General features: G+C 45.9%; 1 pseudogene; it reads right to left on the minus strand.

The window, feature by feature from the left end:
- The window catches only part of LOC129327828 (zinc finger protein 585A-like), a 25,697-nt pseudogene extending 7,392 nt beyond the window's left edge, over positions 1–18,305 (minus strand).
- Between the last annotated feature and the right edge of the window lie 25 nt (positions 18,306–18,330).

The following is an 18,330-nucleotide window of genomic DNA, read 5'->3' on the forward strand; positions in this document are numbered from 1 at the left end:
GATGGTGGAGTCGGCTGCATGTCTCTCGGGGCCCATCGGCCTCCTGGTAGCGGAACTGCCTGAAGTGTTGGTACTGGACATGCGAGCTGATGGTATCTTCTGCCAAAAACTTCTGTCTGGCTCTTTCCCAGAATTCTCCCTGGCTTCCACGCTCCACGACTTCAGGACTGTGCCCATTCATCTTCAGTCTCTTCTAAAAGATCCCCCTTTGTTCTTCTGCAGTCTCTTTTAAGAAAGGGGCTGCTTTAAAGACACATCAGGGTCCAAGGAAGGCCGGCAAAGTCAGCACATCGTTCTACATTCAACTTCTTGCCCTCAAATCAGGAATTTCAATCAAAGTAAAAGATGCCAATTAGCATCTCTGGCTTCTTCAGGAAGAAGAGAAAGGAAATGAAGAAAGTTTTGATTAAGAAAGAAATTGGAGATGTGTGTGTGTGCGTGTGCATGCACATTTGCCTTTCACTGCCCAGAGATCAAAGCCTTCATGTGGTTAAGTTCAATGTTAATAATAATAGTAACATTCGATTTATATACCGCCCTTCAGGGCAACTTAATGCCCACTCAGAGCGGTTTACAAAGTATGTCATTATTATCTCCACAACAATAATCACCCTGTGAGGTGGGTGGGGCTGAGAGAGCTCTGAGAGAGCTGTGACTAGCCCAAGGTCACCCAGCTGGCTTCAAGTGGAGAAGTGGGGAATCAAACCTGGCTCTCCAGATTACAGTCCCGTGCTCTTAACCACTACACCAAACTGGCACCAAGATCCCTCACCAGCACCCCTAGCGTTGCCAACATCCATGTGTCCAGAGGAGTTAGTCTGTAGTTGCAAAATAGTAAAAAGTCCAGTAGCACCTTTAAGACTAATCAACTTTATTAAGGCATCAGCTTTTGAGAACCACAGCTCAACAAAGTTGGTTAGTCTTAAAGGTGCTACTGGACTTTTTACTATTTTGCACCTACAGACTAACACAGCTAACTCCTCTGGATCTATGACCATGGAAAGCACCACATTCAGCCGAATGGAGAGGAACTCCATCAGTCTAATGAAGAAACCTCCTTGTGGTGGCTGGAGTTCTCCCAGAATTACAGCTGATCTCCAGAAGTCAGTTCTCCTGGAGAAAATGGCACCTTCAGAGGACTCTTTGGAATTACATCCGGGCTGAGCTCCCTCCCTTGCCAAAACGTTTGCCTTCCCCAGGCACTGCCTACAAACTTCCAGGACTTTCTAAGCTGTAGCGGGCCATCCCCCCATCCCCATTGCTATGTCCTGAAAATACTTCCCCCTCCAGTCTCCTGCTTTCTGCGTAATTGGGGTGGGGAATGTCCGGCCTGCACCAGTGCCGCGGAGAGAAACGAGTGGCGGTGCTGCTGCGCTGCAGGCAGTTCCCCCGATCCCCCTCCCCTCCCCTCCCCCTCCCCCACTTGGTGGGGACCGTACGCGATGATGTCATTTCTGGGAGTGATGTTGTCACGCTCAGGGGAGAAAGGGCGCTCCCCACGCGGGACAGAACACAAGATCAAGGAAAAGGCTTTCTGCCACCTTAAGGATATGGCCCGTGAATGATGTTATAAATATCCCAATTGGCCCTCGGCAGAAAAAAGGTTCCCCACCCCTTGTCCACCCATAAGACCTGCCTCTGATTGAATCACATCTGACCTTTCCCCTTTTCTCCACGATAATCTAGGCTAATACAAACCAGTCTGAAACCGAGTCTAGTCAATCCACATTCCAAAGGGTGAAATTCAAATTCTCCACCCATCAGCAACATGTCATAGGGATTCTTCCGGCTTTGCAGAGAGGAGGAAGGGAGACGCTCCCTATATGACGACACCTGTTCCAAATACACCAGATCCCCTGATTTGTCCCTGGGTTGGATTCAAATTGAATTTTACACCCATGCAAGATCCTTTCTTTAGTGGAAGAGAATGTTCGTGCTTTAGTACAGATCAACCTCCTGTTTCTATGTTGTTAAGATGCCTTGCTAAACTTTTGCTAGGGTGAGTTGCTAGATTTGCCCTTCTTCACATTCCAGCACCTCATCTTAACTCTATAGGAGTAAAACCTCCAATTTGGGGTGCTGGTGGGCACAGCTTATCTCTAATGTGTGGGTCCACCCAAACTAGGGGCCCGTTAACTTTGGGGACTCCTGGAGACAGGCAAGTCCTGTGCGATGATTTCCTGTGATGTCTCAATTAGAAGATGTCGGTGATGTGAGGGTGGGGGTGGGAACAGAGGGACTCTTCCATTTAGGGTTGCCAGCTCCAGCTTGCGAAATTCCTGGAGATTTGAGGTGGTGTCTAAGGAGGGGTGTTTGGGGAGGGGCCTCAGCAGGGTATAATGCCACAGAACCCACCTACCAAAGCTGCCATTTCCTCCAGGGGAACTGATCTCCGAACCCTGGAGATCGGTTGTAATTCCAGGTTGTGCAAGGAGGATGGCCACCCAGAGTCCCTCGACACCCCTACTGATGCACTTCCAGCCATGTCAATGTGCACATGTGAATATTAAGGTGGCAAGCCCACCCAGTGGTGGCTTCCCCACAGCCCTGCTGGTGCGCCTACAGACACCTGAATGTGTGCCTGGGAATATTAAGTGCGATGAGCTGTCTGAAAATTCATCTGCCGGTAAAGCTCATTGGCAGCTAGGCGTGTGTGGGCCACCAGATCAATTCAGCATCTTCCCCAAAAGCAAACCAAACCTGTGGAACTGGTAGCGTAGAGCGAATGAACACCGCAGGGAGAGAAAAGCCTTGAGCAAGAGAGGAGGAAGGAGGCAATGATCCTGAATAGGAGAAGCTCCCAGGTGCGGCTCTTCTGGAGGAATTCCGGATGGGGCAGCTGTACAGGCTGTTGGGTGGGTGAGTGGATTGGCGGGGCTCTGTCTCCCCTTCTTTTTGTCTCCATTGACGGCTGGGCTGGGCTGGGCTGGGCTGGGGAGGGGAGGGGTCTTCCCACCTTACCCTTCATTTCTCTGCTTCTCTGCCGCTTCCATTAACCCTCTGTTGCAGATCCCGCCCCCCAACCGCATTTTGCAACTCACCAGATCCTGAATGGGGCGGGGAATCAAAAAGGGAAGTGGGAGGGCAAGGAAAAGCCTCTCTAGGAATAGGACTCTCTTTGTTTAACTCTTAAACTGAGAGCACCGCAAGATGCTTTTTGAGACAGAGTATAGGGAGGTGTTTGCGTTCAGACTCCCAGTTAAAAGTGGATCATTTATTTACTTCATTATTACCTCCCCCCCAGCCTAATCCATCTTGGGCTGCACTTGTCAGGGCTAGGAAGCTAAGCAGGGTCAGACTTGGTTAGTAATTCAATGGGAGACCTCCAAAGAAGACCAGAGTTGCAGAGGCAGGCAATGGCAAACCACCTTTGTTAATATCTTGCCTTGAAAAATCCCATGACTGAATGCCACAAGTCTGTTGCAACATGATGGCATTTGGTTGTTGTGGGTTTTCCGGGCTGTATTGCCGTGGTCTTGGCATTGTAGTTCCTGACGTTTCGCCAGCAGCTGTGGCTGGCATCTTCAGAGGTGTAGCACCAAAAGACAGAGATCTCTCAGTGTCACAGTGTGGAAAAGATGTTGGCAGGTCACTGAGAGATCTCTGTCTTTTGGTGCTACACCTCTGAAGATGCCAGCCACAGCTGCTGGCGAAACGTCAGGAACTACAATGCCAAGACCACGGCAATACAGCCCGGAAAACCCACAACAACCATCGTTCTCCGGCCGTGAAAGCCTTCGACAATACATGATGGCATTTAATTATTATTATTTCCTTCCAAATGAAGCTACATCGTTTCCATCTTCTCCAATTATCCTCCCAACAACCCTGTGAGGTAGGTTAAACAGAGCGTCTGTCAGCCCATGTACTCCAGGAATCTTTTATGGCAGAGTTGGGAGTCAAACCTGGGTTTCTCAGATCCTGTTCTGGCACTTTAACGACTACACCACATCAACCCTCTAGAGAATGTTTTAGTCTTCTGTGTAATGGTGGATTTTGTGTGCAGGGCAGGGGGAGCTCTTGAATGTTTCTAAAGTAGTGTATCGATATATCATAAAGTATACTGTCCACCAGAGAAAAATGCCTGGAATGAAACAAATTTCATACAAATTTCATGCTATAATCTGCCCTGAGACCATTTGTGGGGAGGGCGGGATATAAATAAAATAAAATAAATAAAAACTACAGCATAGAGGAGGAATATCAAAGGAAGCATCAAATAAATATATCTTCTTTTTAAAAAAGGTTGGAGATATTGCAATTCAGCACAACTATGCAATTCAGTGGGATGTAGTGGTTAGTGTGGGGTCTGGGGGAATCGCGTTTTAATCCCCACTGTGCCACAGAAGCTTTCTGGGTGACCTTGAGCCAGTCACATACTCTCCTTATAACCTACTTCACTAGGTTGTTGTGAGGAGAAAATGGAGAAGAGAAAGATGTAAGCTGTTTTGTGTTCCTTTGGGGATAAAAGAGGGGAGATATAATAGAAGCAAATGAAATGAAATAAATAAATAATAAACAGGAGACTTGTAGCGCCTGAAACACTTGCAGACGCTTGAGTGAACTACAGCCCATCTGGAAGTGGTCATTATTGTAAACAAAAAACACATACCCAAAGAAGAAAGCAAACATTCCAGTTTATTTCAAATTAAGACACAAGGCCAGGGTTGCCAGCTCCAAGTTGGGAAATTCCTGGAGATCTGGGGGGTGAAACCTGGAGAAACCTGGAGAAAGTGGGGTTTGGGGAGGGAAAGGACATTGGCATGGCATAAATCCATAGAGTCCACCTCCCAAATTAGCCATTTTCTCTAGGTGAACTAATCTCTGTGGCCTGGAGACCAGTTGTAATTCCAGGAGATCTCCAGCCACTACCTGGAGGCTGGCAACCTGACACAAGGCTTTAATAGAAATCCAAACAGAATGACATAGAAATGGGGAGGGACACCTGAGAAAAGGTTCTAAAGTATACTGAAGAAGAAATTAAAACCATATTGTCACATAGCTCATTACACCTGAGTGTCACTGAGAAAGCTGAGGCGGCTTATACTCAGAAAGTGTGATGTTTAAAAAGATGAGGAAAGAAAGGTGTGTACATTAACAAAGAGAGCACAGCACAAAAGAAACAGTGGAAAACAAGTAGAAAAGAGCAATAGTCCAGTAGCACCTATAAGACTAACAAAATTTGTGGTAGGGTATGAGTTTTCATGAGCCACAGCTCACTTCTTCAGTGGAAAACAAATTATTACAGAACAGAGTATCAAAGGGGGAAATGTTAAATAGCTATTAATTTAACCAGTGGAAATAAGAAGCCGAACAGTCAAAAGTAGCACAGCTGAGTGTTGCCCAAATACGCAATATGCCTTTCTGTGTGAAAAGATACCCGAATGCCCTCAGAGCACCAAATGCTCCACCAGTTTTGAGACAGGCTGTTTGATGAGTGTCAATATTCCCTGCGAGGTATTTCGTGTGTCGGGATTGTTACCTAACAAGCAGTCACAATGGAAAAGTGGTATCTTCACCTTTTATTTAAAGTGTGCTGCATTTCCATCCATATAAGGTTCCTAAGGTCTCCCCCAGTAGGTCCAAAATATTTATAAAACCATTTTTCACTAGTGAGCAGACGCCTTCATGGCATCTCTGAGGGAATGTTCATTTTGCATATGTGGAAACATCCATTTAAAAATCCCACCCAGACCTGGAGTATATTGTTTTTATATGCAGGGAAGAGGGTACCTCAGAAAGATACAGCCTGAGGCACAATGTTTTTTTTAAAAAATGTCCTATTTAATGTATACTTTTAAAAAGGAGTGGGGGGAGTGGAAGGGTTGTAACCAAACAAGGATACATGCCAAATAATCGAACTGTAAGATTTTTGCAAGTACCTGCTTGAAACCCTGTTCAAGGATGGCTCTCTTGGCATAAGTTGAACAATTTGCCTGTTTCTGGGCAGAACAAACTGGGGCTCGATGGTGAATTCAGACCTGGGTCTGAATCCGTAAGATGTCCCTAAACCAAGCTTCAGCCAGGTGCTCCCTGCAGCCTAGGACCTCTTGGCCTGGCTTGACCTGGTTGAAAGGGGACCTCCAAGTCAATGGCCCTTTGGAAATTTCCCCACCAAATTCAATAATCAGTCCCTCCCACTCCAGTACAAAAATACCCCACCCTTTCACCAGAGGGAAGATGTTCCATCTTGTTTATCATATCGGTTGTCCCTTTTCTGTATCATTCCTAATGCCAGGATACCCTCTTTGAGAAGAAGCAACCCAAACTACACTCACTGTTCCCCATGTGGCCATATCATAATCATATGCTTTATTACATGCCTGTATCATAGGCATGGGCAACAGGGAACACAATTCAGATTGTTTTTTCTCAGAGGTGTGTGTGTGTGTATGTATAGTCCACCTTTCTCACTGGGCTTACAAATATGATTTTTATATGTGTACATATGGTTGCTAAGCAAGCATCTTTTGCATCCTTTTTTGCAAATGGCCAGCAATGATCAGCTAGAGGAGGACTCTCGCCCAGTAGCCTTCAGGGAGGAGCCATGGCTCAGTGGAAGAGCCTCTGCTTTGCATGCAAAAGGCCACAGGTTCAACCCCCAGCACCTCAGATTTTAAAAATATCAGGTAGCAGGTGATGTGAAAGCCCTCTGCCTAAAACCCTGGGGAGCTGCTGTCAGACAAGATTGACTTGGGTAGACCGATGGTCTGATACAAGCTTTGTGTGTGTTGGTGGGTGAAAAGAGACACCCACTGATGAGCCAAGACAGTTCAGAGCAGAAGCACGTCTTGTCCTGTGCCTTTTTATCCCCTTCCCCAAGAATAACCAATCAGATGCTTCCTTAAAACCCACAAGCAGGTTGAGAAGGCAGCAACCTTCTTTAGTCTCACCCCCCAACCCCACAATTGGTATTCTGAACATGGAGTTTTCATTTAGCCATCTCTGCACACGGCCCTCGATGGACCTCTTCTCTGTGAATTTGGCTAGCCCTCTTTCAAAGCCTCGTAACCTAGTGGCTACTCTTACCGCTTGCAGTAGTGTACTCTGTAAGTAAATTCACGACACATTGGAAGACAAAGTGTTTTATTTATCTGCCCTGAATTTCTTGTCTGTCAGATTGACATTGACTTCAGGTTCGGCAATTGCTGGAAATCTGAGGGTGGAGCCTGGGTTTGAGAAAGGAGCTCAATACGGATGTGATGCTACAGAGTCCACACTCCAAAGCGGTTACCTTTCCAGGGGAACTGATCTCTGTAGTCTGAGGAGATCTGTAATTCTGGGAGATCTCAGGCCCCACTGGCAACCTTACAACACCCCCACATGCCCAGGCTGAAGACACTGAGGGGATATGCGAGGGGAGGGGAGGAGAAACAGCAGGGGAGAAACGGGTCAAAGATTAGAAGATGCTAAGGCCCAGGCTCCCTGGAATATTGTACCCCTGGCTCTGCCCTGACAATCCTAGTAGGTGGGCAAAGTGTTTTGTTCGTTTTGCATTTTGTTGACTAGCAAAGTGAGGGGCATTTCCCTCAAGATCAGACACTGGGTTCGTCACAGCTTCTAGGAGCTCTCTCAGCCCCACCCACCTCACAGGGTGTTTTTTGTGGGGATAATAATAGCATACTTCGTAAACCACTTGGAGTGGGCATTAAGTTGTCGTGAAGGGCGGTATACAAATCGAATGTTGTTGTTATCATTATTAAAAATTCCAGAAGCGCTCAAGTGTAGGATTGCCAACTCCTGGATGGGAAACTCCCAGAGAAAGTGGGATTTAGGGAAAGGAGGGACTTCAGCAGAGTACAGTGCCATCGACTCTGCCTCTTGAAGCTGCCGTTTTCATCAGGGGAAGCGTTCTCTGGGGATCAGCAGGAATTCCAGGAGATCTCCAGGCCTCACCTGGAGGCTGGCAACACGCTGTCTTACCCAGTAGGAAACGATATCCTGAAGCAAGACCCATGGAAATTCTCTCGAGGGAGACGCAACAACAGCACCAGGGTTGCAATGCTCACTGTTGACCCTGCTGAACATTTTATGATGTTTGTATGCTCTGGCTGGGTTTTTAATAGCTAGGGATTGAATCCTTATGACCCCCTTCCACCAAGTAAGAGGGAATGACTTCCTTCAAGGAAGAGTTTCCCCCCACCTTTCCTTCCTCCAAAAAAATTCTCTTTCACTTCAAGGAAGACTTAGCAGAAATGAGTCATAAGAATCCAGCCAAGTTTTTTAATGGTTGGGCTTTGAATAGGGTTATTAAAAATTATTTTGATGCCCTTTTCATGATCCTATCATGTTTTATTTTGTGAGCTGCCTCGAGCAGGTTAGCCAGCAAGAGAGGCAGCAGAAAGCTTTGTTAAATATATAAATCAATGTTGCTGAATTGTGCCATGAGTTTCATGCGCTTATGGGGAGGAAGCCGCTTGGATCCCTAAACTCTTTTGAAAAAAATTCCTCCCCCCAAATTCCTTAAAGACCAAGAAGATTCCCAGATTTCATCTGATATCAAGACAGGGCATCTGACGAGGGGAACTTGGAAAGCTTATACCCTGGAAATCTTGTGTTGGTCTTTAAGGAGCTACTAGACTCAAATTTTGCTCAATCTGAGGAAGGAAATCAGAGAGAAAAGGCAGACAGAGACTATGGCCCCCCTGTGATAAGGAAATGCTGAAGCAGTATAGACTTCATAGTTTAGAAGAGTGAATGGAATAGGATAAAGGGTTTACAAAAAATATTAATGACATAGAGAAAGCAGGCAAATTTACTAATACAGCTGGGCTAGGTAGACTAAAGAAACCGAATTGGACTTGACACTAAAGAAGGCATGCTCCTTCACCAAAAGGATCATTCATTGATAGAATTCACAGCAAGGGCTGGTGATGGCTGGGGTTTCAACAGGTAGACACGTTCACTGATCATAGGCAGATCCAAAAGCTCTTAAGCCCAAGACTAACAGCCTTCCACGCACGCTGAATAATGCTCTTTCAATCCACTTTTGATGCACTTTGCAACTGGATTTTCCTGTGTGAAACAGCAAAATCAACTCGCACAGGATCTCTAAAGTGCATTGGAAGTGGATTGAAAGCGCATTATTTAGCATGCTTCAAAGTGTTTAGGTCACATAAAGGTGGCAAAATTGCACAGGGGGGATTCAAGTCCCAAAGGGAAGGTGTTCTCGAGGTAGAAAGCCTAGGTAAAGTAGAGAACACCTGTAGCTCTGTGTGCTTAGGAGAAAAAAACAAGTGTAGGTTGTGATCAGGGCCCTTCCGAAGTAAAAGTTTAAGGTAATGTACCAATTGTTGGGAACAATGGAGGAAGGATATTGCTTCTGTTGAACACCCCCCCCCCCAATGTGGGTTTCAAGGAGGCATCTGGTCGGCTGCTGTGAAAATAAGATGTTGAACGGGAAGGATTTGGGGCCTCACCCATGAAGTTCAATAATGTTTCTTCCTTCCTCAAGGCAGCAATACGCATGATCAATCCTTGCAAACTCATCCGGTCACTAGTAAGCTAGGCTTCTTCTCTCAAGTCAACCAAAAAAACATCTCATCCCAAGACTCCTTTGACACCTGGGAAGAAGCAGGATCCAGTTGAATTCTGTTTTCCCAGACTCCCATCATTCTCTTGGGATTAACGATTTGCACATTAGCAGAAATCCTAACACTCACAGTGTCTCTCTCCCACACGAGGAAACTTCATTGATTATGAAGGTCTGGGTCATTCATGGAAGCTTTAATATTAATATTTATGTTCTTTCACTTAAGGGTGAATCTTCTAATGTGAGCGCCACCTGAAAATTCTTTCCACGTTCTGAGCATTCTCTCAGGTGTGGATTCTCTGAGGTTAGCCTGCTCCTCCCACTGAATCTCTTTTCTCACTCCAAATCTGACCATGGGTTCTGCCCTGTGTGAACTCACTAATGAGCAGGACAGAATTTTTACATAATAAAGTCTGAGTATTTACATGGTTTCCTCCCTGTACATATTACTTGATGGCTGATTCCGCACACGTTGGATAATGCACTTTCAATGCACTTTATCAATTGTTTGAGGTGGATTTTTTGTTCTGCACATGAAAAAATCCGTTCCAAATGATCTATAAAGAGGATTGGGAGTGCATTATCCAACGTGTGCGGAATCACTCGATGTCTTACTGGATCTCTGGACTTACTAAAGCTTTCCCTGCACTCTGAACATTTATATGGTTGCTCCTGTATGTGTTCTTTGATGTGAATTTAGGGTGGTGCTCCAAATGAAGTTCTTTCCACAATCCAAGCATTTGAATGTTTTCTCCGCTGCATGAGCACGCTGATGCTTAATGAGAGTTGATCGATCGCAGAAACTCTTGGGACAATCTGAGCATTTAAATGGTTTCTCTCCAGTGTGAACTCTTTGGTGTCTTTTAAGGTTTGAGTTTTTACTGAAGTTCTTTCCACACTCGGAGCAGGTATATGGTTTCTCGCCCGTGTGCATTCTCTGATGGGAAGTAAGATCTATCCTCTGGATAAAGCTCTTTCCACACTCCAAGCAAGTATACGGTTTCTCCCCCGTGTGGATTCTTTGATGGCGAATAAGCTTTGCCCGCTGGAAGAATCTCTTTCCGCACTCGGAGCATTTAAACGGTTTGTCTCCAGTGTGGATTCTCTGATGACCAATCAGTTCCGTTTTGTCTCTACATCCTTTCCCACACTCCAAGCAAATATATGGTTTCTCCCCTGTGTGGACTGCTTGGTGTCTGCTCAGTTTTTCCCTTTGACTGAAGCTCTTTCCACACTCCAGGCAAGCATACGGTTTCTCCCCTGTGTGAATTACCTGATGCCTGATCAGGTTTGCCTTCTGGCAGAAACTCTTCCCGCACTCAGAGCATTTAAAAGGTTTTTCCCCTGTGTGGATTATCCAGTGGAGATAAAGGCTTGATTTACGAAGGAAGACTTTCCCACACACAGGGCACTGACTCCGTTCTTTACCTGCAACCGTTTTGCCTTGCAATGGGATTTCACGGAAGTCCCCACCTGGAGAAATGGAGGATTCATTCCCCCTTTCCTGCTTTATTTTCATTTTTCTCCTCTGTCGTTCCCCCGCTTCAGATCTGCCTCTTCTCAACATCTCCCTAAGTGGCTCCCCCTCGTTCTCACTCTTCCAACCATCTCCCACTGCAACAAAAGAAAAAACTAGTAAGAATCCAGAGGAGAAATGAAATCTGAAGTCATGAAATAGAAATAAATCTATTAGTTCCTGCTGCAGGCGACACACAGACTAGACATTTCCATAGGTACAAGGATTTCCACTCACAGAGTGCAAGCTTCACACCTTCGCTCCTTCCTGAAGGCCCAAAAGCCTCCCTGAAATTCTGAGAAGGTTCCCCCAGAAAAAGATGGGGGGGGGCATTTCAGGCTGCCCCAGGAGGAAAGAAGAAAGGAAATTAGCCACCAGCGAGCAGGAATCCTTGTGTCTGTGGAAATGTTGGTTCAGATCCAACCCAATTCATTGATTTGTTTTTCCATTTATACCCAGACACTCTTTGAAAGAGCCTCAAAAATGGAAAAAGAAATCTTGCCACGTATCATGGCAGGTTCCTGGAGAGGCAGCATAAATATTTACAAAACAAATAAACTTGCTAAACAACAATATACTTTTTATTCATGCTATTCAGACAGACGGCGCGGTGCAATCTATAAAGCACCGGACTTAGACTGTAATGGATTCAAGTTCAGCTTAGCTTTGCATCTAACATCTCTTCTTAACAGGAAGTAGAGCTGCAGAGACCACGGAAAGCCACGGCTAACCAAAGAAGACTACATTGGGCTCTGTAGACCCTGAGCAACTTCTTGTGTTAAGTAAGTTCTGCTCATCCATAGACATCCCCGTTTGGGCCTAGTGAAGCTTAAGACACCACTCTGTAACTTCTAAACAAAACTTCCAAAGCAGTTCACTATTCGCCAGCAATCATCTAAACATCTTAACTGAAAATGTTAAAATACAAATCCAGATCCTAAGTAAACAAAAGCGCAAAAGAAAACCGCACTCCAGTAGTGCCTTAAAGACTAATAAAATTTAAGAACTGATTTTGTTCATCTTTGAGATGCCACTGGACTCCTGATTCATTTTCTGGCTACAGATCAGTAATAATAGTAACAACAACAACAACAACAACAACAACAACAACAACAACAACAACAACAACAGTGTGCTTATATTCTGCCCTTCTGGACAGATTAGTGCCTACTCAGAGCAGCGAACAAAATCAGTGTTGTTATTATCACCTTGAATAGAGGCTTAGAAAACAATCTTAAGCGGGTCTACTCAGAAGCGGTCTGATGTTAATCAATGGGGCATACTCCCAAGAAAGTGTTTTCAGGATTGCAGCCTTAGTATGCGGAAGTGGGCAGCTAATGCTTTCAAGGCAGGAAGGGAAATCACATCGCTGGGTAAATAACATCCCACCAAGCCTCTGTCGAGAGATCTGAATGGCCCAGACTAGCTTAAACTTGTCTGGAAGTGAAGCAGGGTTGGCCCTGGTGAGTACTTGGGTGGGAAACCACCAAGGGAGACAGGGGTTGCTCTGCAAAGACAAGCAATGGCAAACCACCTCTGCCCATCTCTGGCCTTGAAAACCCTTCAGGGGTTGTCATAAGTCAGTTGCACATTTATGGTAATAATTAAGTCACGATCAAAGGGAAAATAATAATTCAGACTCTATCAAAGGGTCAGAACATGGAGCACTGTGTGCAGTTCTGGAGGCCTGTCTAGAGGAGCCACATTGACCCCAATTGCCTACATTGGTTCAGGTTTCCAAGATCCTACAGGCCTAGATTTGGCCTGACACCCTGGGAGTGGAACGTGCAGCTCAGTTAATTAATTGCACCTGTGAGCTGTTGCCCAGGGAAGGCGACCTTGAGTGACGAGGGAGTCTTGGCTCCGCAGGCGCTCCTCCTCAGTTCTCAGGCTAGTGACGCTGATTGCAAGTGTGCCTTTGATTGGCTGACAATCATAGAAAAGACGGCTCCTCTCTGTTCTGACCACCACGCTTCACGCTCTCACTGAGACTTCGTTGGACGATCCTATGCTATTCCATCAGCATGTGAGAGACTTTGCTCCATGCCAGGCCTGAGATGCTTGTACCTGCCTGGCATGGTTTATGGACTTTGTGAGTATGAGCCTCAAGCCTCTTCAGAGAAATGCAAGTTAGCAAGCTTATGTTTTTAGTCAGTTAGCTTTATTAAAGAATAGGCAAGCTTTGTTATTTTAATGCCTTTTGCTTGTGCCTTAACAGAGTGGTTCCTGCACCCTGCACGCACTCTTCCAAGTTAATAAAACGTCTATTATATATAAGCCTTGTGTCTTGAGTGTCTGACCAACTGTGTGCAAGATTCCCCCAGAGAAAAGAACCCGGAGACTAGTGAGTCACAAAGTAAAACGGGCAGTTCACCCTCCCAGGAGGCCTGCTAGGAGTCTGGGCGGCTGTTATCAGCACTTGGAACGGTGGGCAGGAGGGTGGCAACCCCCTAGACAAGGCCCCGCTTCAAAAAGGATGTGGACAAGGATGATCAGGGGTCTGGAGACTCAGCCCTACGAGGAAAGGCTGAGGGCCTTGGGAATGTTTAGTTTGGAGGAGGTTGAGGGGGGGGACATGAATATTTGAAAGGCTGTCATTTGGAGGAGGGCAAGGAGCTGTTCCAGTTGGCAGCAGAAGGTAGGACCCGAAGCAACGGGCTTCAATTACATGCAGAAAGGTACCGGCTGGATATCAGGAAGAACTTTTTCACAGTCAGAGTAGTTCAAAGGTGGAATCAGCTGCCTAGGGAGGTGGTGAGCTCCCCTTCGATGAGAGTTTTCAAAAAGAATCTGGATGAATACTTGTCAGAGATGCTTTAGGCTGATCCTGCACTGGGCAGGGGGTTGGACTAGATGGTCTGTACGGCCCCCTTCCAACTCTGTGATTCTGTGACTGTAGCCCTTGTGGCTTGAGGGTAGTGCACAAGCTAAACGTGTGGCCAAACTCAAAGAAGGCCACATGTGCAAGGACAAGGCCTCACAGAAGAGTCCTTTTGCCACACTGGTGTCATTTTGAAATGTTCTAATGGGCGACGATTCATTCATTGCATTTAGAGAATGCCTTTCTTCCACCATGCATGGAGCTGAGCATTCCCATTCAGACTGGCTTAGCTTCAGCAGGGTGGCCACATCATTTGCCTTCAGGTGTCTGAGCAAGGAACACATGTGCCTTCTGCTGCGCCAGACCCTTGGTCTAGAAGGGTTAGAACACTGTTGTCTCCTGCTAGAGGCTTTCTGGGCGTCTCGTTCATTCACATCACCTAATACCTGGGGACCGAACCAAAGCCCCCTACTTAAATGAACCTGCCTTTTTTATTTTTCATCTTTTCAAGTAGAGATGCTGGGAATTGGACGTGGGACATGTTCTGCCATGAAGCCACAACTCATTTGTAGCCCTAGAGAGGTTCCATCCCCAACCAACAGCACCTCTGATTCACTTTGACAGCCTGCATAGAGTCCTTCCTTGATCAGAGGAACCATCTCTCCGAGATCTACTTTCTGGATATTTTAAAGGTGCACATTGTTTTATGCCATCTTAAAAGGCTTGTTTTGTTTTTATAATGATGACTGAAGATCCTATGGGATTAGTTTTACTTGGAAGACCCTTTAAGCAGGACTTTGGAAAAGCAGCATATAAATTTTCTAACACTGCCCCAATGGACTTAGACTGGAGTAACTCTGCTTAGCATTATACAGTAAATAATAACTTCTTCACCAACTACAACTACTGAGGGGAAGACAGTCAGTGTGGTGTAGTGGTTAGAGCGTCAGATTAGATCTGAACAATCCAGGATCAATTTACCGCTCTTTCATGAAAACTCGCTAGGTGACCTTGGGGCAATCGCACCTTCTCTGTCTAACCTACATCACAAGGTTGTTGTGAGTATAAAATGGAGGAGAGGAAAACGAAGGAAGCCACTTTGGGTGCCCGTTTTAGGGGAAGGCAGGAAATGAATAAAGTAAATACATAAGATGGAGCCTCACCTTGGCAGGACAAATTTGCAAAATTCTCCAGCATGACCTCCCAGTGCAGGTCCTTTTGGCCCGGATCCAGAAGAGCCCACTCCTCCTCCGTGAAATCCACAGACACCTCTTCAAACGTAACCAGACCCTGAAAGAAAGCATTCCCTTCCTCAGCGGTGATACCAAAATTCTTCCCCTTCCAATTGTGTGCGTTTTCAAGGATGGCCGCCATCCCCTTCGGAACAGCCTCCAGAAAGAAGTGCGCAAGACTCCCAGCAGCTGGAAGAACTGCAGTCTTGTACTCTTTCTAAAGGCTGTAGATGAAAGCTAATCTGTATCACCCCTGCTGCTTTTGGGAAGTAGCAGCTATAAGATGGGCAGCCGCCTGCTACTCTGCAGATTCCAGTGGAAGGGTCTGCCTGAGGAGGTCACGCAGGTTCCCACGCTTATTTGGGAGGGAATTTTTATAAAGGGGACTGCAGTAAAATGGAATGGCTCCGGAAGACACTTTTACAGTGCCACAAGGGCTATTATTTATGGCACTCCTTATTGTAGGCATTCTCTCATTCTTACTAAACTGGTTCCTGATTTCTGTAATCTAATTGGTGCATTGCTTATGCTTGGCTATGCTTTATCCTTTTTTCATTGCACCGTTTCCTGACTTTGTAATCCAACGTCTCATACTCTTCCTATTGCATTGGCTTTAAATTTTGTAATCTGCCCAGTGAGATGTGTGGAAAATTTTCCAGAACAGAATATTTTCTGATACTATGCTTTTCCACGGTAAATCCCCCCCCCCCCCCGGCCATGTAAATATTGTCTGTTTATCTATAGTTCTCAGGGCTGTTGTGCTGCCATCAATTATCTGGATGGGCCAAATGTAGGAAATGAAGCATGGGCAAAACCCCCCTGTGCTTGTACATGGTTCAGGCTTGCACATGATGTGCTTGCTTCTTCTGCCAGCATTATTTAAACATTCAATTTATTTATTTAAATTCTCCAATTTGAATTTCCTTGGAAAACCCACATCACCAAATTTGCTCGGAGCCTCGGTGAGTAAGGTAGCTAAATACAGTACATAAATCATATAAAGATTTTCTAACAGCGTTCTGGTTTTAGTGGCTTTGTCTGTGTCCTGTTTTGGTGCCTGCTGGTTTCATAGAATCACAGAGCTGGAAGGGGCCGTACAGACCATCTAGTCCAACCCCCTGCCCAATGCAGGCACAGCCTAAAGCATCCCAGACAATTATTCGCCCAGCTGCTCATTCCCTAAGAAGCCTATTCCATGGCTGAATTACTCTAAACATGAAGAAGTTTTTCCTAATGTCCAGCCAGTACCTTCCCTCCTGTAGTTTAAACCCCTTGTTTCCAGTTCTATCCTCTTTTGCCAACAGAAGCTCCCGTCCCTCCTCTAAGGGACAGCATTTTAAATATTTAAAGAAAGCCTCACTGAATGATGGAAAAGGCGGGGATATCAATACATGAAGGAAGAAATAAAGAAACGGTCATGAAGGCATGGTTATTGTGGGTTGTCTGAAAACATGCAATCCGTCATGGATAGCATGGGAAGCAAAGGGCAGATTTTTGCCAGGCCAAGGGACATAAGGGTGGGGACAGAGGCACCCAGACTAGCTAGCTGCTGTACTTCCTCTCCCCAGTGATTCCCCTGCCCCTTACCTGATCTGTTTGCACAGAAGATGTGTCCATGAGACCACCAAGAAGGGGGGGCGTTGTATGTTTTTCGGACATCATACCACTGCCTGTGAGGGACACAAGGATACTTAAATATAAGTTTAAACTGTAAGTTCTTTCTCTGAAAAAAATCCCTTCACTCTCTCTCTCTGTTTGTTGGCTCTTGGGTATAACATAGGAAAAGGCATTCTTGCCAGCTTGTGTATCTGTTTCAAAAGCCTTCAAACCACACGGCTGTCCTCGCATCCTGTGGCTGCAAATGACACAGTGATCAGCAGCCAGGATTAGACGCAAGTGTAAAGGAGAAGCAGCATTGTGTAGTGGTTAGAGTGGCAGACTAGGATCTGGGCGACCCAGGTTTGAACTCCACTTCGGAAGCTTGTGGTTAACCGAGGTCTAGTCACACTTTTGTAGCCTAAGCTACCTCACAGGGTTGTTGTAAGGCTAAAACGAAGGAGAAGAGAATGATATCAGCCCCTTTGGGAAGAAAGTCAGAGAATAAAACAAGAACGTAAATAAACAACTTCAAATCCCATTAATCTATCTGTGAAATTAGGAATTGTTTTGCCATAATGTACATAAACTAGACTGGTCTTTCAGAGGAACAAAATATTTTGATAAAGTGTGAGAAGATTCCCCCTCACACTGAAATGGGGTGGGGGACATAAAAGCTGGCCATGAATTTTAGGCACAAAAGACAAACAAACCAAGTGGAAACATCCTATTAATCCTTACCCAGAGAGGCATCCCCATGGTCACCCTCGGGCACGACGGCTCTGGAAATCAACTTCTGCCTGGTGTCTACCACGCCCGCCTCTGCCACAATGGAATGAGTGGCCCCTTCCACTAATAGGCCCTGCACCTGAAACAAAAGCAGGGTTTCCATGTAGGGCATGGATTAGAAAAGAAGTGGTAGGAGGTTTGGAGTGTCTCCTCAGGTGATTTCAAGAAAGAAACTGGGAACTGATAGGAATTTTCAAGGTCTCCTCTCACATCTATTCTGCTTTTTAGATAAAAATGTCCTCACCTGCTCTTCCTTCTTCTTGTCCTGTGCCTGACTCAAGAGGAAGCCTTCAGCCAGGGCCACGGCCTGGGAACTGGTCTCTGGGCTGCAATCCCTGACCCAGCTCTCCATCTCCAGGGGCAGAATGGCCAGGAACTGCTCCAGAATCACCAGGTCCAGGATCTGCTTCTTGGTGCTTTGTTCCGGCTTCAGCCACTGACGGCAAAGTGTGTGGAGCTGGTTGCAAACCTTGCGGGGACCCTCAGCTTCCTCGTAACGGAATTGCCTAAAATTCTGGCACTGTACGTTGGAGCTAGTGTGGTCCTCTGCCGGCAATGTCTGCGGAGGGCTTTTGGCAAATTCATCATTGCTTCCAGCTCCGGTGGGATTGGGCCCTTTGCCTTCTTCAGGGCCACCCAAGTGTTTCTTTTCCATTTTCCATTCATGGTCCACAGCAGCCTCCAAAAGTGTCCAAAACCCGCCTTGATCTTCTGCCATGGTCTCTACAAGAAAGCCCAGCTCAAGATTACATTGGTATGTAAGAAAGCATGAAAATACTGGTTAAAATATATATGAAGAGATGCAGAAGATTTTCAGACTTAGATCTGAGCTAAATTCAAAAAG

This window comes from Eublepharis macularius, chromosome 4, assembly GCF_028583425.1.
Source record: "Eublepharis macularius isolate TG4126 chromosome 4, MPM_Emac_v1.0, whole genome shotgun sequence".
Lineage (NCBI taxonomy): Eukaryota > Metazoa > Chordata > Lepidosauria > Squamata > Eublepharidae > Eublepharis > Eublepharis macularius.